The sequence below is a fragment of the Eurosta solidaginis genome, chromosome 3 (genome assembly GCF_040869045.1).
Source record: "Eurosta solidaginis isolate ZX-2024a chromosome 3, ASM4086904v1, whole genome shotgun sequence".
NCBI lineage: Eukaryota > Metazoa > Arthropoda > Insecta > Diptera > Tephritidae > Eurosta > Eurosta solidaginis.
In genome coordinates, this window is record NC_090321.1 from 42,881,544 (window position 1) to 42,903,883 (window position 22,340).

General features: G+C 38.6%; 1 protein-coding gene and 1 long non-coding RNA gene across 5 annotated transcripts in view; one reads left to right on the plus strand and one right to left on the minus strand.

The window, feature by feature from the left end:
* chn (charlatan) overlaps nt 1–22,340 on the plus strand; it is a 103,741-nt gene that overhangs the window by 47,779 nt on the left and 33,622 nt on the right. The window lies entirely within an intron of this gene.
* On the minus strand, nt 12,490–20,231 carry LOC137246342 (uncharacterized). The gene is made up of 3 exons (XR_010951448.1): nt 20,051–20,231; nt 12,763–13,016; nt 12,490–12,685 (listed from the first exon to the last, which is right to left on the minus strand). It is a non-coding gene; the product is annotated as an uncharacterized lncRNA (long non-coding RNA).

Consider the following 22,340-nt stretch of genomic DNA (forward strand, 5'->3'; position numbering starts at 1 on the left):
CATGGTAAGAGGTGGACTTGATCTCCCTGACACCGCCTGTACACTCTGCAAACCCCTTCTTATAGTGTTTTGCTTTATATCACAACAACAATTACATGGCAAAAGATGAAGAGTTGTCTAAATCGCACTACAAAGGCTACAGCCCTTCTCCAATCAGCAATAACCTGTTGGAGTTCTCATCGAAATTTAAGAATATTAAATTTAGGTTTAAATCGGTTTAGTATTACAAAAATTGTTGCATGTTTTAGTGTAATAATTGCGCAGAAACCCCACAAATACATGAACGGCGTCCCCTCATATTTGAGCCACGCCAACAATACTGGATTTCTCACACGGTAGGGGGAAAGTGTGAACCCGCAGGATGTCAAATGAATACATTAGCATAGTAGGGAGACATTGTATGTATGTATTTGCCATGACATTGCCACAACCTCTTGGATGACTGGCAAGTTGGATTGTACTCTGACTGAGTCTTATGAAGTCGTTTGACGATTGAAAATTCAATTACGCACTTCCCGTGCACGTTTGCAGAATTATAGCAGCACATGTTGCACATACGTTTTGGGGTGGGATGTCGATCCGTATACAAATATACCTAATACAACGAAACTGCGCTACCTGCCTGCGTTTTGTGGTTAAGGCTTGCTCTGAACGTAACGGGACCGGAGCCTATTGAACTGCACTGCGCACACGCAAATTTGTTTCAAGGGTTACTTTCATTTCTGACTGCTGCTATTGAGTGATCGAGCTCAAAGGATTTCAGCATACATTTTTTTGCCTTTGTATGGAAAGCCTAAAGCAACCAAAAATAAACTGCTATCTCATCGAAGTTTTAACAGTCAAAAAATAAATCTAAATCATTGTGAATATACGCAGTGCCCGTGTGTGTGTGTGTATGGAATTTCCTGTTTGTATGGCGCGCCATGAGGAAAAAGGGCAAGTAATGTTTGCTTGCCACCACCGCCACCACCAACAAACGCTTTGCTTTCCTCACGATCAATAAACATTCCAACGGTCTCGACCCGACCCTACCGTACTTTGCTCTACACTTTACCTGCTATTTACCTGTCAACGCTGCAGCTGTCGCGTTGTTGCACCTTTTTACCTGCTGCTTTTGATTTTCTTGTTGTTGTTGTCGTCATTATCGGGCAGAAGTTTTTCATTTTGCATTGGTTTTGCTTTGTGGTGATCGTTTCGTGTGCGTTTTTGGGACCCCTTTTTTTGGATTGCTACTGAGCTACATACAAATACTTAATACAATAACAAAAGCATCGCCTACCTTGCGGATCTTCCACCCTAATTTTAGTGCTTACTTTTATTTCCTTTGTTCAGGTTTTTTGTTCAATATTTTTTATTGTGCGACAAAAAGTAGTAAGCCGTTGCCTATTGTAGATGTAGATACAAAAAGGTTGCATTACTTTGGACCTAATCAACTATGAGCATGCATAAAATCTTATGGTAGCAGGTCGACTCTGGCTGATACTCCAATAATTTGATCGCACTACCTGAAACCGTGTTAGAATTAGAGGTGAGACCTGAACACAGTGGAATGTCACTGGAGGGCTTTCACTTGCAATATACTTACATAGAACCGGATATATAAGTAGATATTGATGAGGATCTGACATCTTTACAGTTTACATCTGCATCTTAGTATAGTAATTACAGAGATTTTTTTCCAGACGAGAAGCCCAATCGATATTCAAAAATTTAACAAGTCGCTTTGATTTTCAGGCTGAAAAATTCATATATGTATCTTGGGACGATTTTCCGTCGTCTCTTGTCAAAACGGTTTGGAGACAAGCGCGATTCGGCGTTGCAATCCCCTCACCGGTTTGTCTTAATTCCCACGAAAGTAATCCTACAAAAAAGCTTGGATAAACAATTTTGAGTATTTCGCAGACGTTATTCCCAAATGAAATTTAAAAAAGACTTTAAGAAAGAGTTCTTGCTCCACTGATCGAGCATTAACAAATAAGAGGTATTAGAGGAAAACTGACGTGTGTTCAAAAGCATTGCTGGAAATCCCTTCGCACAATATGTGCTCTACTGTACATCCACCCCTGGAAGATTTCAACTGGGACACGAGCTTTTGTGTTCCTTTGCCGTCCATTCAGTATGAACTCGCAATTGTCCATAGCCTCCTGAGTACCGCAACTAATCTGAATATATCCCTTCTATTAATCTTAAAAACGGCTAAAGGAACTCACAGGACTGTAAGCGCTTCCGACTACTGCTATCCCGCTGAGCCTAAGCTAGGATATGGGGCCCTTAATGAGTACCATACCGCCTTTCGCTTCTTGAAACATCAAAGCCTATCCGCATCGAACTAACTCATCGGCCATCTCGTCGCCCTAATCAGGAAGACGCTATGTCGAATAACCAAATGTAAGGCCAAGCAGACTTGATGTTATCGGTCTGAGAGCCCGAAGAGCCCCCTGGATATTGAAGAAAATGGTTATAGTGTTCGCCCTACCATTTGTATTCAGCAATGCATTATGAATTATTTATACCCACTCGCTGAGTCCAGAAGACGCTTATATATGAGCGTCGTCGGAAAATAATTTTGCTCCCACTCTACAAGCTCTTTTAGATCTGTGCGCGTCGAATTTCTGGGTGAGCATCACACCTTTCCAAAAACTCCTTGTGGGGATCCTAACGGCAAGGACAGAGTGCCGGCAAGATACCGGCTTGCTGCCTACCTCTTCACGAATGTGCTGCGACCTCACTAGCTCCCACTTATATTTAACACCATCCACTATTGCTTTCTGCCGAAGATTATTTAAGTCTCCCTCTATGTCCAATAATGGAGACAGTGTAAACTTTTTGTTCTTAAGGAAGAATTCACCTTGCGAACAACTTAACGCGGCGAGCCTTTGTCGAGCAGCCTCTGAGAAAGGCATCGAGCTATCTTTTGATTCCACTCATCAGCATTCTGGGTCACAACACTTGCGTTCCGAGACCTTGAATCAGCAGCAGCGTTCATGGTTACTTGAGCATCGTTGCAGCTAATCAATTTAAACAAGATATCATGTGAGCTGGCACGATTTGCCCTTTCGAATCTCTGCCCACCCCCTGGAAATAGAGCTGCCAATTTGACTTTGGTTCCGCTTCGTATGTCAATCCAGAAAATTTAGAAATGTCATGCCATTTTTGAGCAAAAAATACCATTCTTGTGACACTTCCCATCCTAATCTAATATAAGCAGTATAGTACCGTCGAAACCATGAGTCAACAAAACCCTACATTAGCATCAGCCAACTCTAACCTCTCACCATGCTAATATTTTTCCGCTTCATTCACGATCAGCAAACAAAATGGTGAAATACTTATTTGTTAGTCTCCTTGCGCCCACAACTGCTGCCAACGTAGCACGTCCATACAATTAGATAAGTAATCGTTTTTGACTGACTGTATATCAGTCCATCCGTCAGCCTGTCTTGAGTTGGGTTGGGTTTGTTGAGTGAGGGTTTGGTGACTTATTTTAACATGCTTTGGTTTGGCTCTCAACACAGCAGCCGTGGGCTTGGGTTGGGTTGTTGTATGCTATTGCATGCATGCCTGTGTATTTGTTTCGTCTATAAATTGCTGTTAAGCCAGTCAACCAGCTCTCGATACCTCATCAGTAGCGTCATTTTAACCCACAACACCACTTGCTTTGTTGTTGTAGTTGTTGTGTTTGTCGCTGTCGTCTTCATGTCATATTTTTGGAATGCCGCTTTGTTGCTTTTTTTTGTTGTTTATTATTTTTTTTTGCTTTCAGGTCGTTTAGAGCTCGCAATCACAAACTCTTGGTAATGGTGTTGATGATCAGAGCACCACCATTACCATCATCAGTGATTGCCAGCAATACAATAACAATAACAAAAGAACGACCTCGCTTTTTTGTACGTTCATAACTCCCCAAATCTTTATTTGTTACTCTGTTCGCTTGTCTTTTATTTTTTTTATTTTTGATGTTCTTGTTGTTATTTCATTGTGGGTCTCAATTTTCAAACAACCCAACGCATCTACAAATTTTTGTTGTTTGCCCATATTCATTCTTTATCCATATCCGTCTTCATTTTGAAGCGCGGGTGCTTGAGCGTGTTTGGGTGTGTGTGTGAGGCGCATGCGCGTTGGCGGTGGTGTGATGATGCGCCTGCGCATATACTTACCTAGGTGTATGCGCGTCGGTATCTACAGTTGGTAGATACTTTAGGTAGGTGGTTTCTTCGTATTGATAGACACCCAAAAAAAAAAGTGCTAAAAGCAAAATAAAAAGTGAAGCGTAATGTGCTAAAAAAATATTGCTCTGCGCATTGGATGTCTGGTAATGATGGCCGCATCGATGAATGACGTTTTTGTGGCCCGCAGCGTTTAAGGGTTCAATTTTCGCCTTCGTCAAACAGACACACAGAAATAAGCAAACAGGCGACCCATCAGCTCCTACCCAACAGCTTGCCTGCTTTGTTAAAAAAAAAATAATAATCATTAGGGTGGTCATTAAACTAATCAAATGAAGCATTCTCGTCAGTCGGCAATGCAATGGTGAAAGATATAACATATCCCCCGCTGGGAGACGCTTAATGCTGGTCGCACAGAGACCAAAGCTTAGATTTCGTTAGGGGGACTCAAAAAATTTAAGTTTTTTTTTCATCCTTTACGCAAAATTGTTTATACTACATACATATATTCGAAGCTATATATGTAAATTTGGTCCCGATTGGAGAACATTGAGGTGTATCTTCATAGGGCTTTGCCTGAAAGATTTAACCACCTTCAATTGAGAAGAAACAAATTTGTATTTTATTAGCAGTCCCGGCAGACGTTGATTTACCCTTTGTTTCATCCGCATGACTTTTAAGAGGTTTTCATCCAATACTCTCACTCACTCTTCCTCTCCCCGCATCCTGTATCGTCTCCCTTTTTCCCCGCTGTTCCCAATAACTCTTTTTCTCTCTGCGTATCTTTCTCTGTATGGGGCAGAAGCATGGACCATGACAACAGCAGATGAAGCGGCTTTGGGAGTGCTCGAGAGAAAAGTTCTTCGAAAGATTTATGGACCTCTACGCGTTGGCGATGGCGAGTACCGAAGAAGATTTAATGATGAGCTGTACGAGCTATACGCAGACATCCACATAGTCCAGCGAATTAAAACGCAGCGGCTGCGCTGGCTAGGCCATGTTATGCGAATGAAAGATGATGCTCCGGCCAAGAAAGTGTTTCTATCGGAACCCGCCTATGGAAGCAGAGGTAGAGGGCGGTCCCCACTCCGTTGGAAGGACCAGGTGGAAAACGATTTAAACTCCCTTGGTGTGACCAATTGGCGCCGGTTGGCGGAGCGAAGGAGACTGTCGCGCCTTGTTGGACGGCCATAACCGTTTAGACGGTTAAGCGCCAATTAAGTAAGTAAGTATCTTTTTCTATTTCCGTCTTTTTCTTTGCTTTCTCTCTTTCTCTGTATTCATCTCTGTTTAGCGCACCTTCCTTCTCCCTCCCCGCTCCGTGTATATGTCTGTTTATTTCTAGCTCCATATTTTATAAGTTTCTCTCTTCTTCCGTCGTTTTTCTTCCCTAACGAGTGATTGATTTTTAGATTTGTAAACTAGAATTTTCACATTTTAATAAATTGTCACGCCCTTTTCAAGATTTCTTCACATTTTATTAAAAATAATCATCCTAACGATCTAGCACACTCTACTTCTCCCTACCCCACTCCTTCCATATGTTTCCATGTATATGTCTCTCTCTTTCTCCATTCTTCGTTTCCCATTTCTCTCTTCAGCCAAGTGATTAATTTTTGATTTATAGCTTTGTAAAGAACATTTTTATGATTTCTTACCTTATTTTGGCAAATTGCCAAGTCCCTTTTATAGTTTCCTTCACGTTATATTGAAAATAATCATCCCACTTAACTAAGCTTCAAATTCTGGAGAGATTTGTTACATTAAATACGAATATAGCGACTTTAATATAGTATTTTGACCGTTTCAATCGTTCGACTCAACTCCATACCACCCTAATGTACATAGTAGTTCCTTTCAGCGTTACTGGTGATGGTGGCGTATGTCGCACCGTCTGACCTCTGGTCTTCTACCGCTGTCTACTCTCCCCCATTTCGGCTACGCGCACAATGCGTTCTGCGCGCATTTCGTTCGTTCGTTTGTAATATAAAAGGCATACAAGATTGGCACTTAACCTCACCCAAAAAATTAAGAAAATACATAAATGAATGTGCATATGTAAGTGTATGAGTGTGATATGTTCAATGCGTCGGCGCATAGTCGACAGTCACCTTATCTGTGGCATATGCAAGGTTACCTTACTGACTGCTGCCTACCTGCACATTTTTCCTCTACTCCACCTTTAGGAGTTTTAAAGCGCAAAAGAAAAGATTCAATATCCCAACTACTAAAAAGGGTGTTTACTTACTAAAAATGCGTTTTGTGTGTATAGAATTTCAGCGAAAACCAATCGCGTTGGGTGATAATTGCTGCCTGCCGCATAAAGGTGTCTAGATGGGTTTTGTCTTCTATCTACTTATGTATGTACATACATGTAGAACAAAATTGAGTTAGCGTGCATTTAATTGTTTATTTGGTGTACTACACATATATATGTTTGTTTGTAGTTATTGATTTAGGTTTTGTATGATCCGTGGCAAATTTGGACGTCATCCCGAGAAGAGATAATAATAAGTAATGGTGGTTGGTATAGACACGCTTTGTTCGCTACAAAAGAGAATATTTAACTTTTAGAAAGAACTGATTTAAGTATTCGAAAATTAACGCAGATTTGGAAAAAGGCAGGCAATTGCGCGGTCAGTGCCCAAAAAATTAAACAAATTGCTATATTATTTTTATGTATGTAACTTAAACCCATTCAGAGCGATCTTCAAATTATTAACTTATCCTTCCTCAAAATATTGATTGCCGCAGCTTTTGAAATCAGTGTTTGATATATTCCCGAGAAGTACAAATAGTTGGCTGAGTCGTCGATAATCTTATGTCGCCTTTAGGCTCGAAAGCTCCCCACCTCGGCGCTCTTTCTCAACATTTGATTATACGTAACACGAATGAAATTTGAAATGTACGAACCTGTTCGTTGTCTGTGTCACGTTTCCCTTTAAACATTGGAAAAATATTGAGACCTATGACTAGCCTAACCTACTTACTACTCTTAATAAGTAATGGAAATCAAGCTGAGCTATCTGAATTTCAACTCTGAAATATATCATCCGGTTAGGTCCTTTATAGCGCCCCCTACTGCACACTTGCGTCTACTCCTTTCTGTGCACTTCGCGCATAAGCTCCGTGTTCGCCCACTGGGCATACGAACAACTATTCACATACAACAACTGAATTCTGTGGCCTTCTTGAACTGAACTCTAAGATAGTTTTGAAGAATTAACACATTCCACTCAACAAAACATGACTCACCGTCACATACAGAATCCAACTGTTCAAAGCGCTCAGATTATTCAATATCTAAGTGATTTCCGCGTTTCACCTATCCAGCTCGGGCGCCATTTGCGAGCTACTTAAATATTTCTTTTAATGGACCAATTTATCGCAATTGCAAACAAAAAAAATCATATTTTCTCGATACAAAAATTATGCTTTATATGAATCATTTGGATTTATAAACTATACTTCTCAAAAACGGGCCAGCTCGGGCGCCACCCCTGAGCTACTGCAATATTACATAGTAAATTGAGCTTTACAGAAATCTTAACCGATAAAAGTGACTCCAAAGTATTGATATCGGAAGCCACCTATGAGCTATTTGAATATTACAGCCAAGATATCACAAAAAAGTGAATTTTGAGCCACCTACTTTGAAAGCGTGAACAAAGAGCGCCACATACATATATATAAAAAATTAAAAATTTTACTTGTATTCATACTAAGAGTAATTTTCAAATTCAAAAGGTAATATTAAGAAGGAATTGATTATCGTGGTACTGCTCTGCTCACTTTGATATCAATCGGATTTACCAGAAAGAAATACCGAACACAAACCCCAAACACTCCAATTCAGATCCCAGTTCACTTGTAAATAAGCAAGAAATCTGCAAAGCCGAAAAAATATGTATCCACCCGAAAAAAACCACCAACCAAATATTAAAAGAAAAAGTGATCGTGCTGTTTGAACGATCCACCTCCCTTAACGGCCACAGCAGTGCAAAGTAAATTCAAAAATTAAGTGCGAGAAAAATGTAGAAAGGAACAATTGAGAAAAACAAGGAAAAAAAAAACAACAGCAGGAATAAACTCACCCTTAAAAATTTGTTGTGAACACGAAGATCATTAAATATTTAGCACATATGTTGCGCCTTAAGCAACAGTAAAAGCAAGGAAATGCTACGAACAGCAACCCACAAATAACAAATACAACGCAGAGTCCTGTATATACATACATACAGCCAAAGACAGTGAAATACGAAAGGAAGTGATGTCCTGTACTACTAGATCTTACAAGTACTGCCGTCCCTTAAGTTACTTTAAATGTGTATGTGTCAGTTGTGTGTCTTAAGGATCTCTCTAAGTAGTAGATATAATGAATTTCGTTGAAGGGATGAAGCAAGTATATATACATTCATATAAAGATCATGCATATTGTGCGTGCAAACAGCAAGGTGGGTGCGTGTGTTCCAACGTTATTTGCGAGCGGCGGGGTTAGGTGCGGTGTAGACAAGTGTAAGTATGTGCACGTACAGTGTAGCCAGAGCAGTGTGGTGGTTTGATGCTTTGTTTGCTACAGCGTTTTTTTTTTTTTTTTGAATACTTGTTTGCCTTTTTTCGTTTTTGGGGAGGAAAGACATTTCAAGATCATCGGTTGCCTGCACCTGCTGTCTGCGGATTTTGCTTATTTTGCTTTTAAATTGTTCGAAGTTTTCTCTTCTCATACAAGTGCGCCACGTTGTCGCTTTGCAGCGTTTGTGGTGAAATCGTTTTGTTTTCAATGCGCGCGCTCTACTTTCGTACCAGCGCCCACATTTTTGCTACCAAAATGTTTTGTTCTTAATTAAGTTTATGTTTTAAGTCGATGCACAACCCAAAATTTAAACACACATACTAAAGCGCTTTATAATTTACATATGTACATAAAAAAAAGCTATAAATTACTATAAACGAAAAACATAAACTACGCACAGTTATTTGAACTAAATCTTCCATTGCTGCGCGCGGCCCTTATTATGACTCGCTGCGCGCATGCGCCCTTGAAGCAATGCTTTAATAACCGCCCACCAGCAAGCAATCTCCTCAGTAACTACCAGGCTGTCCGTCAGTCTGTCAATCAAATTGTGTGCCAGTTTTTGGTCAGCATGCGATCTTCATCACAATCGCCTTCCAAAAAGCCGCCAATAAACAAATTCCAACGTTAAAAAAAACCTCCTCTTTTTCACCTCTAATCAAATCGGTTAAACTACTTTTAAATTTGTGTCTCTTCTTTTTTAAAATTTTTTGGTTTTTATTCCAAAATCATGTTCACATCATCAGTCAATGTTGTGGAAAATGGGAGCGGCGTGCGCGGTATGTTAGTTAAGTGAACTTTTTGTCGCGCAGCTTACAGACTCAATCAAATTCTTCTTCTGCATACAGCAACACCATCAGCGGCGAATCACCATTGCCATATACAATAAACTAAAATTAATTTACAAAAAAATCACCAACCCACCCAATACAGAAATATAATCAGCAAAAACAACAGTAACCTCAAAGAAGTATTGTTAAAACATAAAAAAACAAGCGCGCTCAGCATCAACTTATAGTTTTTTATTTGCTTAAACCTCATGCTAACGAAGTTTCTGATTATGATGCGAGCTTAAACTCTTGCGGTGGGGCAAAGTGTGTATTAAATTTTTTATAGCAGCACTATTAAAACAGCTGCTTCTGCTGCGCCATCATCAGCACCAATATCACCTTGCTTTGACGCGCCTTGCCTGCAGTAAAAGATCAACGCTACACCACAATGCCGCGCGTTTAACTAAAGACGCGCATCCCCCTAACTCTTCTAAAGGTATGATTGCGCATCTGTTTTGTTGTTGCTTCATTAATGCGTTAGTGCGCGACGTTCAACTGGCTGGTTGGTTGAATGTTTACTCGATTGGATTGTTGGTTGACCAACTAGCAGGCGGTTGAACGCAGGTTTAGTATATATTTTTCAGCTGACCAAAATACCACCTGCCGCCCATAACAGCGCGCCTATGAACGAGTGTGTGTGGGTAGAGATTGGTGATAGCGCGTTCATCTTTGTACGATTATTTGTTGTTGGGCACAAACATATGTCGTTTTGCTGCCAACCCAAAATACTTACAAATGACAACAATCAGCAATATATAGTCAATAAAACAAATGAGAAAGAAAGCAAAACGAAACAGCAGCCAGGCAGCGCGCTTAGCATAAGAAATAGTTGAATAACTTTTTGAGATCATTTGACAATACCTGCACGTGATACATATATATTGTACGATGTTTCTTAAACCAAGTATAGAAATCGGGATTTTGTAACTCATAATAAGTTGGAGCCCTACCTTAGGCGCCAGTGTTCCGTGGCTGACTTTTTGTGAGGTGAAGAATGGCGGAAAGCAAGTACACTGACATCCCAAGCTAGTTAGTCGTCTTCACTACCATCCTCACCCGCAGCCAATAAACTTATGCGTTTAATTTTTGAGTCTAACAGTTATAATATCTTTAATTCAATTTTATTTTCACGTCGACGCCTAAGTGGAATATCACTTTGCTTCAGCTGCCAGTTCGAAAAAACGCCCTATTTCAGAATGTATATCACAAACGACCTACCTCAGATCAAACATTATTGCGTTATTCAAAAAAATTCCAAAGTCTTCTGAGCTGGAATGCTTACTAAGCTGCAGCCGACATAGAGTAATATTCCATTCAGCAGTCGTTAGGAAATTTTTGTTTAAAGCTTTCGCCAGATGGCGCATATTGTTTTTCTACAGACGTTGCGGTGTTAAAAAACTCACCGTTTGCGCTGGCTCTTAACCTTAAATTAAATAGAGTTTGGTAAAAACTTCCTGAAATTCGATATTTATAAGCTCTTTGTAAGAAAATTTAATCCAAATTAACGATTTTTTAGCTTCTTCAAATATTTGGATCAGGTGCAATGATACTGTCCCTCAAAGTGTTGTCACAATATGTAAAAGATATTATGACAGGAGCTTATTAGGAAATCACTTGATTTTTAATGTTCAAATACATTTCTAAAAATCTTACTAAATATATTCGAATACCGATTACCGCAAACGAACGGTTAGCCGAATAATCAAAAGCGAACGGTTAATCGATTAGTCGACATCTTTCGAATACTCGAATATTGCTAACCTAATAACAGTAACTAGTCGACTTCTATCAGAATCGAATAAACCGTTTAATCAACCGGTTAGTTCGAGCTCTATTTCATAACTTGTATTTGATGCCAGAAATTTGAAAAATTTTTAATCAAAAATTTACGCAAGATGTTTGGTTTCGAAAATTTTCGAAAAAAATGTCGTTAAAGTTTCTCATTTTGTGTGTCACGATAGAAAATCAAAAATTTACGATTCTCTTTTTCAAAAATTTACGTCAGAGGAAGTCTTTCAGCTTTTACTGGACAATTTTTTTCAAGATGAAATTTTTTTTTTAATTTTCTGGAATCAAAAAAAAAAAAAAGTTTTCAAACCGTTCATAAAAGTTCTTCATTCGAAGTTTTTCGAAAAAGAGTTTCAATAAAATTTCTCAATTTTTGTGTTAGAAGAAAATTAAAAATTGACGTGCCTTTTATCTAATTTTATAAATAATAATCAATAATTTATGTCTGATTTTTTGTTTTCGAAACAAAACGTTTCAGTCAAGTTCCTCAGTTTGTGTGGTACGTTAGATATTAAAAATTTACGAACCTTTTTATTTCAAGATGAATTTCTTAAATTTTCTGAAATTAGAAAATGAAAAAAATTTTGAAATTTTATTTCCAAATGCTGAATTTCGGTGCCAGTAAGGCTGATTTTTTGTTTTCGAAAGAAAACGTTTCAGTCAAGTTCCTCAGTTTGTGTGTTACGTCAGATATTAAAAATTTACAAACCTTTTTATTTCAAGATGAAGAATTTCTTAAATTTTCTGAAATTAAAAAATGAAATTTCCAAATGCTGAATTTCGGTGTCAGTAAGGCTGAAGAACGCCCTATCTTGGTTTTGATTGAAGAGCGTCCTATTTCACAGTTAGATTTTTGTTAAGACATAGCATTCCTTAAATAAATTCGGAGACATTAATAACCAAACTTACCAAATACAAGTTTTAGAAGTCAATTTTAAGAGAGGATATTCTTTAGACAAATATTGAGAGAGGACATTTACGTTTTCTCAGACGACATAGAGCGATCTCACATTCAGCCGTGGATAAATTTTTAAAGCAGAAGATATCTTTTGACCTTAGAAAATAACAATAAAAAATGTTTGATCATCTTAAATCAGAAATTAAATTTAAATTTATTTTTTCTATTTCTTGTCATCAGAGTCTTCTTGCGTCATTGTTTAACTTTTTTATACTTTTTCTTAATGCGCGAAATCTCGTCATATGCCACCAATAAACAATCCACAGTGTGTGTGTCCGTACATATTGTTAGCTTGACCATCAGCCAAAATCTTTAGCAACCTCATCATGATCGTTAAGAAAATTACCAAGAGCAAAAACCTGAATATTTACTTTAAAAAAGTAAACCGAAAAAATTTCGAGTTTTTTGTATACATTTTAGTTTTTTTACTCCCACCTCTTTACCCACCGCCTCTTCTCGCATCACCTTCATATTTATTTAAGTGTTTTTCAATTTGTCCCACATAAGAGCTTGTCCATTTGTGTGATCGTCTCTTGGCAAAAGTCACCCACCAGCCCACACGCACGCAACGCATTGGCATTGTTATTAGCGCGACGCGCGCACCACTCCCATTTAATGTCTATATGTAGATCCCCAGTGAACGCGTCGTCTGCCCACATCTACAGGCGTTGTCGCCACCTTAGTTTTCAGCTTTCATGTGACTTTTAGATTTTATATAGAAAAAAAAAAAACACTTTCAGTTAGTTTTATAATTTAACTCGCACATTTTTGTATGCTTTTTCACTAGTTATATACTGATGATGGCAATAATCTGCATGTAGGCTCAACCTTAAGCCAAACGCGCAACTTCGACCTACTATCTGGTTATTGAAATTACGCCTGATGAGTTTTTGTTTTTTTATTTGTTATGAATCAGTTCCAAAGAGTTTGTATCAACTTTTGTGTGTGTGCGTGTATCTTTCTATGTTTGTTGTTGCTATCGTCGCAATCTCTGCATTGTTGTTGACCACAAAAAGCTAAGTTTGTACCACCCACCTGCATACAGACATGGTCTCACTCGTTCAAATACTTAATGATTTCGTTTTAATTCGAAGCATTTGTATGGCAAATGAAGGCATCTGATAAATTATGAATACAAAACAAAGTTGGTGGAAGAGAAGAAATAGAGTAAAATTAACAAAGCCAAGCTGTGGCTAAGTACGCATTTGGCCATCCAAATTATAGACGGGTTTATATAGTTGCAAACTAGTTTGGCTTTCGATTTTTAAAAAATTTTTCTAGTTTTTACGCTTGTTTGCTCTGCCTTCCTTGCCCACTCTCTCTTCCCTCTTTTCTTAATTTCTCTCGCTCAATACAAAGACAAGCTGTGACTAAGTGGACATTTCATCATCGAAGATTTAGACGGTTTGACATGGTTGAAAATTGTTTAACTTTCTATTGTTTTAAAGTTGTATAGTTTTTACCTCGAAATATTGGACCGGACAACGCTTCTTTGCTCTCCTTGCTCACTCCCTCTTCATTTCTTACTCAATCACTCCTCTTTCCTTTTCGTTCTCACTCACTCCGTCTCTCCTCTCTCTTTACGTCGTATATTTATTGACATTTCTATTCCTCATCCCTACTAACCCAATTGGTATCCCTCCACGCTTCAGTTGTTGATTTTCCAACAGAATGACTGAAACTAAAAATGACACTGAAGACGACCCTGCATAGGAACGGGTATGTCACCAGACCAAAATTTCAGCAGGTATGCCTGAAATTCATTCCAATATATATGTACATCAACTATCTACATTCTTTTTTCTATCCTTGTTTCTATTCGAATCCCTAACCACATCCTTCCCTTCTTCCGGAATTTGTAGATCATATTAAAGGTGCCTTAGGATGCATATTATTATAGCTACCCAAGCACACATTTTGATTGATATCTCTAGAAAAGGTTGAAAATACGAAATGAAACTCATACGAAAACCTTTCTTATTAACGTTATAAAAGGGGGACCCTTTGGAATGGTTACATTTCAATCAGGTTTGAAACTCTAAATACACTAGGATGGCTGGTCGCATTCGGTCAATAGTATGGAAGAATGTACCAAGAATTGCTAAAATGGGGTCCCCTGCCCCTGGCGAACAGTTGTATTTCAATAAGGTTTGTTTCTCAAACAAGCTAGAATGGAGATTTGGTGCACGATAGTTATTAGTCTGGAAGAATCTGCTGTTTTTTTAAGGTTGACGGGTCCACGTCCCTGGCAACTGGCACTAAAAGTTTGTTAATCTTTGTATAATGATATTGAGAATAGGCGGGTTATATGGGTTGGGGACAAAACAATTTTGGAAACGATGGCGGTGAGCGCATCCTCTCTCTGGGGACAATTTTGCTCAATCGCTGTACCTATGAGACTATTTGATCAAAGTCCAATCTATTGTGGAATAATAACCATGGCGGCGAGCATATGAGTGACTGAGCATGTTGGCGCTTCTCCTCCCTATGAACAGTTGTTTTAAATCGTTATAGCTCTGAGCCTGTTTGACAAAGAGCAATAATTTTGGGTACACATGCTGTTTTTAAAGGGGCATGCCACTGGGAACAGTTACTCTTTATAATAATAAGTAATTTGGCTTACAGTAATGTTATATATATGGGGCACTGCAACCTCCTTTCCTCTGAGATTTTTTTTCAATCATAGAGTGAGACTATCTGATTTAGACCAAAAATATTAGGCATATAGGTCACTTAATTAATTGTGGAATAGTAACCACGACGGCGATCCTCCGGGAACAGTTCATTTAAGCCGTTATAACTCTAAGCCTATTTGACATAGACCAATGATTTTTGATACATAGGCCATATACTTAGTTGGAGATTTAAGAAATTTGGAAAAACGAGCTGTGTCGCCGCTTTTTCCGCTCCCCCTCCTGGGAACAGTTTTTTTTTAAATCGGCTAAGTCGCAGACTATTTGACTAACACGAATAAATTTTTATATCTAAGTCATATATCGAGTCTAACAATTTCGGTAAAATTTGTCAGTGATTGTTTCGAGTTACTTATAGAAAGAACTCTTTTGAAATGAATTCAAGATAATTTCGGTATTGTGTTCGGTACTATCTCCTTACTATAACTTTTTGAGGCAGCTTTTGAGCTTAACATTACTAGATAAACAGACTTTATAGAGCGCTTCCTTCTTCTCTTCACTTTGAAAACCCAGCGCTTTACTCCTCTACCATTCTATGTTTATAACTTGTAAGCAAAAAGGGCTTGAAACGCGATCCCACATCAGCACCAACTGAAATAGTTTTCAAAAATAACAAATACACTACTATAAATAAAAAAAAAACAACCGTATCGACAACAAAAAACTTTCTCATACATCCGGCAATTATGAATGGTCAGTTGTTGCGGCATCGCAGATAACAAAACACCTCTCTGTATGCGCGCGCTCTAACCGCTCAAGTCACAACCACCCATACTGCATGAAACTCCCACAAAAGCAACGGCGCACCGCATCCACTAAATAAATGCGCAGAAAATTTATTAAAATAAAGCGCGCACACAAGCGCGGAATGCAGCAACTAAAGGCAGATAGCATGTGAACCCAATTTTCATGATCAACTACCCACTAACGAACAATGTGAGTTAATTTCATTTCAACTTCCCAGCGCGCAATTTATGTGACGGTCTTTTTTTTCGATTTTAATGCAAGGCTGAGAAAAAATTTGTGGGTTTATATATTAGCTTGTAGCGTATACAATTGTGGGCGTGTATATATTTAGTAAGCGCACATTTAGAGTGTTGTATATGAAGCGTACGCAAAGTGATAACAACGCGGCACTTTGGTCGTCTTTCACCAACGTCACAGTCAACAAAAGTCAGCAACGCGGGCACGCAGTCACGCACGCATATGGTTGGGCGGTGAGTCAAAGCAATGCTAGTCAAGACGCAGAACCAAGTACTTATATATATATTTTAAGTATATATACTTAGTATGAATATCGTAATGTAGTGTTGTAAACACGACGCTCTATTATGCGGCTCACCCTTTTGTAAAAACTTCACTTTATCGTATACCACCCATGCGAAATACTTCACTGTTGCTTATTCAATGATCGTCGCGTCGTTATTTGCTTCGCATACAAGGCGGAGGGGCACTTGCAGTTAATTTGGCTTTTGGGTTAAATTTTCATATTGGGTTGGGTGTAATGTTAAGATGTTGCTGCAGCGCGCCATTGCCCCTGACGATTGCACATTTATGACCCCAACAATGACAAACAGACAACGAGTCGCGACGTTTCACATGAATACTTGAAATGGGTTGGTTGGCTGGTGTTTGGTACATTATAGTAATTTTTGTTATTTATTTTTTATTTTTTCAGTTAAATGGCTGCTTTGCTGATTTTGCAAAATTTTATGAAATTCTTGCTTCGCGCAAAAAAAATGCTTGTCGTTAAGTATTCTTGTGAGTGCTGTGAATGTGGGTGTGCGCGCTATTTCGCCATGTGCGGTGCGCTTCTTTTTCTATTTCTTGTCATGTCACTGTATTGTTTGGTTGGGTCTAGCTGGTTGAGTGACTCGTTGATTGTCTGACTCGCCGTTTGACTGTATGCTTGTTTGCTTGACTGCATGCGCGCCTGTTTGTCCACATCGCCGCCTTAGTTGGGTGTTGTTAAGTGCCCACCCGTTTTTAACGCACCACCCGCCGTTGTTGTCGTCGTTGCTTGTCTTGATTGTTTTTTTCTTTTCATATTTTAATAATAACACCAACACCCGGCAAAAAACAAAAACAAAAAGCATGTATGCGCGCTGAAAATAAAATTGAAAGCAACGCAAAAGATGTGACGATATGTACAGTGGGGCGGGTGACATAGTGGCGGTGTTGTTGTGATTTGAGATAATTATGAGGTAGTTTCTAGATGAAAGATCAAGGGATCGAGGCACTCCCCGAATGTTTTGGTGCTTGCAGATATTGAACCGGCACGCTCCGAATACTAGCGCCATTAAGATACTAGCCCGACCAATGATTTAATATTACCATGTTCAACCTTCTAGGTCATCCCATCTCGATCTTGCCTACTAAAGATGTGTGTAATAGCTGTGTTTTTTACATCTCTAGACGTTTACGCTTAAACTTTATATGGACTGCTAAGCGTCAAACTCTAAATTACTGCGCATAAAATTAGTACTACTAAATTTCAATACGCATTATACTCAGATGTAACTGAAATATGTGTCTATGTTTCACCTCAACAATAATTCTATGTTTCACCTATAAAAATGGTATGTATCCACTATGCATCGCAACCGATTCAGCTATATGTTATACATTATGGCCACCAAAGGTTTGTGTCTTAGATTTTAGGTACAACCTGTTCTGTAGCTAGTTATTTAACCACTGCCGCTAGATGGGTATCCTAAGCATTATCTAAGCGAGTATAAGCGTTTTTTTTACGCGCAAGCGCAAAAGTATACTCTTGTAAAAAAAAACACGGCTAACACCTTCATACTTGTGACAAGATTCGCCTCTTGTAGATTAGTTCGACAATTGGATTGGATATGCTATGTTGTTGTTGTTGTTGTAGCGATTAGGTTACTCCCCGAAGGCTTTGGGGAGTGTTATCGACGTAATGGTCCTTTGTCAGATACAGATCCGATACGCTCCGGTAACACAGCACCATTAAGGGGCTGGCCCGACCATCTCGGGAACGATTTATATGGCCACATTGAACCTTCAGGCCATCCCACCCTCCCCACCACCAAGTTCCATGAGGAGCTTGGGGTCGCCAGAGCCTCGTCTGTTAGTGAAACGGGATTCGCCGCTCGAAGGTGAGGTTGACAATTGGGTTGGAGAAGCTATATATTGCGCTACACAACCCCTTGAATCCCTTGGATATGCTATAAATTGCGCTAGCGATCTCTCCTTTTCCAGGATGTTTTTTTTACGATGTTTTTATTTGGTAGGGACTTTTTCCTTCAGAATAAGGAATAATTAGAAAAAAATATAAATAAAAAAATTAAAAAATCAAAAACATTTTTAATAGATAAACAAAAAAATTATTAAAATTAAACTTAAAAATAAACAAATAAATAAAAATAGAATAAACAATTATAAAAGAACTAAATAAATAAATAAAAAATATTAAAAAAACTATAAACTTTTAAACTTTCATTTTTTTTTATTTTTTAAAAAATTAATTAAATGGTTAATAAAATATTTAAAAAAATAAGAAACTGAAAACAAAAAGAACTTAAAGAATAGAAACTAAACAAAAAAGAAACAAAAAAACGGAATTAAAAAAGCTTCCATGTCGTTTTCTAGTATATTTTTTTCCGACGTGGCTATTCTTGAAGGTTTTTTTTCGTACAGAATGAAGAATAACTTAGAAAAGAGTTATTCTTCAACAATTTTTAAACCTAAAATTAAAATTAAAAAAAAAATTTTAACTGACATTTTTAGGTAAAAAAAGATAAAAGAAATTTTAAAAAATTATAAAAATTAAATAAAAAGTTAAAAAAAATAAAAATTAGAAACAAACAAAAAATAATAATTAAAAAGATTTAAAAAAATAAAAAAAAATGATATTGAATTTTAATACGCGTCTAAAATTTTCAAATTAAAAAAAAGTATAAAAGGAGTTTTAAATAATTATAAAAATATAATAAAAGGTTTATAAAACATCAAAATAAAAAAACAAAAAAGAGGGAAAGAGATATCAAAAAAAATTTTAAAAAAGTCAACATTTTTTAAATAAAAATAAAATAATATATTGTTAAATTTTGAGCTGAAGGCTCATATATAAATAAAAAATATAAAAATAAGTTAACAAAAATGAAATAAAAAACAAAAATAGTAGAAACAATTTTGAAAATGAAATTAAATAAAATTCATTCTCAAAAGGAAACAGCAAAAAAAATCCGGAATTTTTGTACACGTAGGGAGCAGCCTTTTTAAACTCCAATTTTGTTTCCCTTGGGATTGTGCCAAATTAAAATGTTTGCTGCATTGGACCTTGCTGCGGCTCGGTAGAAATGCTTTTTTACTCTAAAAAAATTTGATATCACTTCACTTCTACGGGTTTCGAAGTCTTTCGCGCCTTCTTCAGCAAAATTTGCTTTTACTCCAGTAGCACTCACATTCGCCCCATTGTGTTGGCATCAACTTTACTATGTCGTTTGGTTTAGCAATTTAGCACGCTCGCCTGCGCCTACTTTATCGTGGTCGACGATTGCCCTGCACGACGCCACCGATTGCCTGCTATCATTTATGTTTAGCACGACAAATACCATAATTTTGTGTTGATATTTTCATTTCACCATCACCATAGCAAAATAACAACAAAAACAAACACAATCTGTTGTAATTTCGCGGCCAAGCAATTACATGTGTATATAAAAACAAAATGCGCCCGGTTGGGTCTGGGTTGCATGCCGTTGAATAGAGCTATTTCGGGTCGCGCCGCACCGTACCGCATCAGATACGCATGTGTTTGCGTTCGTCATAGACATATTTTTAATGTCACTCATTTTGAGTTGCGACTGGGCGCAAATAACACCCACCAACGCAAACACCATCCGACCATCAGCCACTAGCAATCAATAACCGACAAACAACAACTATCATTAAGCGTCAGTGTGCTGATTGCAATCAGCAACAACAGTATTTAGCTGCCGATCATAGCATACAAAAGCGCCAACAACAAAGTTAATACTACTGTGTTTAACTTTGATGCGATGATTACTTACCGACGCGATACACCAAAGGGCAGCTGCCGCGCCCTTCAATAGTAGAAACACCCCAGAAGAGACTAGAAACGTTGGGTTTCACGCGCGCGGGGCGTATGTATAAGCACAAGCAGCTGCGCGGCGTTAAAGGTAAAAGCGAAGGCGGCCGCAAAAACGACAAAAGAAATGGTGCGAAGCGTTGTTCGCGGGGTCGGTCGAACGCACAACCGGTTTGATTTTTGATTTTTATTTTGTCAGTGCCTTCCTTGTCGCCTTCGTACTCCCATTACCACCTTGCTGCTTTCGCGGAACGTTGCCCTCAAGATCATATATGTACTCTATATGTGTATGTATGTTGATTTGTAGATCAGTTAAAAGCTTGGCAGCTGAAAGCAAAAATTCAGCCGGCGCAGCTGTTTATATTTTACACTGCCTTTGTCATTACTATTTGTGTTCGCTTTCACAGCTCTTCTGTACTTTGTTGCTTTTTTCGGCTTTTATTTTTTGCGCGCCCATTTTCAGCCCACTCGCCCCATTTGCGAAAGAGCTGCGGCGGATTATTGAGCGGCATTTTTTTTTTTTGTTCTTGTGTGCGTATTCTTTTGTTTTTGCCTGATAGTTGAGTTCTTAAAACGGATGTTGTTTAATAATGAAATTGGTCATTGTTCTGGCATTGATGTTTAAATCTCGGTGAAATGAGTGCTTATATGTTTTTGTTCTGACTACACAAGAGAAAGATTCTGTATTGTTTAGCGGATCTCTGCTATCAAATATCCCTTTTGGGAAATTGTTAAATGTTTTTCTCCTTCTACCTCCGCCCGGATGGTGGACGCAACCCTCTCAAGAGAGCTCTGCCTTTTCCATGCCCTCACCATCGGTCTCCCGTGAATCAGACTGTCCTAGCCATTCGGCGTAGATCCAGTAGCACTCGAACGTGCTTCTCCTAGCCTTGAGATACATCTCGATTGCCATAGCACTCCCAACACAAATAGCATTCCCATTTGGAGTCGGCGCTTTTTACTCCCAGCCCACATTAAATTCCTCGCATGTGCAGGAAAGCTAGGAGAGAGACCACTGCCTCCCGGTTGTTCGAGCGGATAGGTTTGAGATCCTGGTGCTCATATATTAGGCCCACCTTTCTTTGCCATGGGTTCAGGTTTTGTCTGGAGACTGATTTTAAATTTTATTTGTTCGCCAATGGGTATATATTTTGACACCGTTCGCAGCTCTTCTGTTGACGAGGAGGTCCTTGTCCCTCCGTTGTACGGGCGGTCCTTGAACTGCCGTCCATCCCCTCGGGTTTCCTAGTCGCCTCCTTCCTTTATAATCCATGCTATTATTTTCCTTGTTCATATTAAACAACTTTCCTACTAAGAGCAGCTATTTGAACCCAGATGTGTTGGCGCTTTTTGGTGGTCCAGTGGCTTTCCTTACTAAGCAGGGAGACTACTCGACGGTTGACACACGAAGAAATGCGTTCAGAATTAGACTGGGCACGAAAACGGGAGCATGCTCAATCACACCTACACCATCAATCGAATGACGGCGGATACGGCATGTACCCTCAAGTCTGGTTTTAATGGAATGTCGGCAGTTGGGACAGTGTCCGATTCTACTCAGATGGCAGAATTCCTACAACATCAATCCAATGGCGTTGGACTTGCTACGTACCATGAGGTCTGCCATGCCAAGGTTTTAATGGAACGTCGGCAGTTGCGACATTGTTCAACCCTACTCACCAAACTACTCAAATGACAGAATACCGCAACTACCAGCCCAAAACAATCAATACCTAATCCTGGTAATGGAAGAAGTCATGTAAATGTTCGCGGCAACATCACTCAGGGCTGTTGGTTTTATCGAATTTTGCGACTAGATCCTCAGCTATCGTAAAAACAGGCAGTATTTTGCACTGAAAGAAATGGTGCTAGTAAAATCAAGAAATCGGTTCTGTTGTTCTTGACTTAACGGAGATTTGGTGAAATTGATCGAATTATGGTTAATTCGACCGAGTTCTTTGACAAGCGAACAAATTAGTTTAGTCATTTCAACAGAAGAGAAATTGTCGCTCTTAAGTTAACAAAATTCTGTAAAATTGACAGATTCCTAATCAATCTAACTGATCTTTTTGTTAACACACCTGATCTCACTGGTCATTTCAACAGCGATCAACAGTCAATACATGAGCAAATTTCAAAGAGAATTTTACGCGCACTGCGCTCTCTACTTTGTACTTATGTATGCTGTGTACTATATGTATGCACGTATTTACGTATGTATATGGCGGCCGCCGTGGTGTGATGGTAGCGTG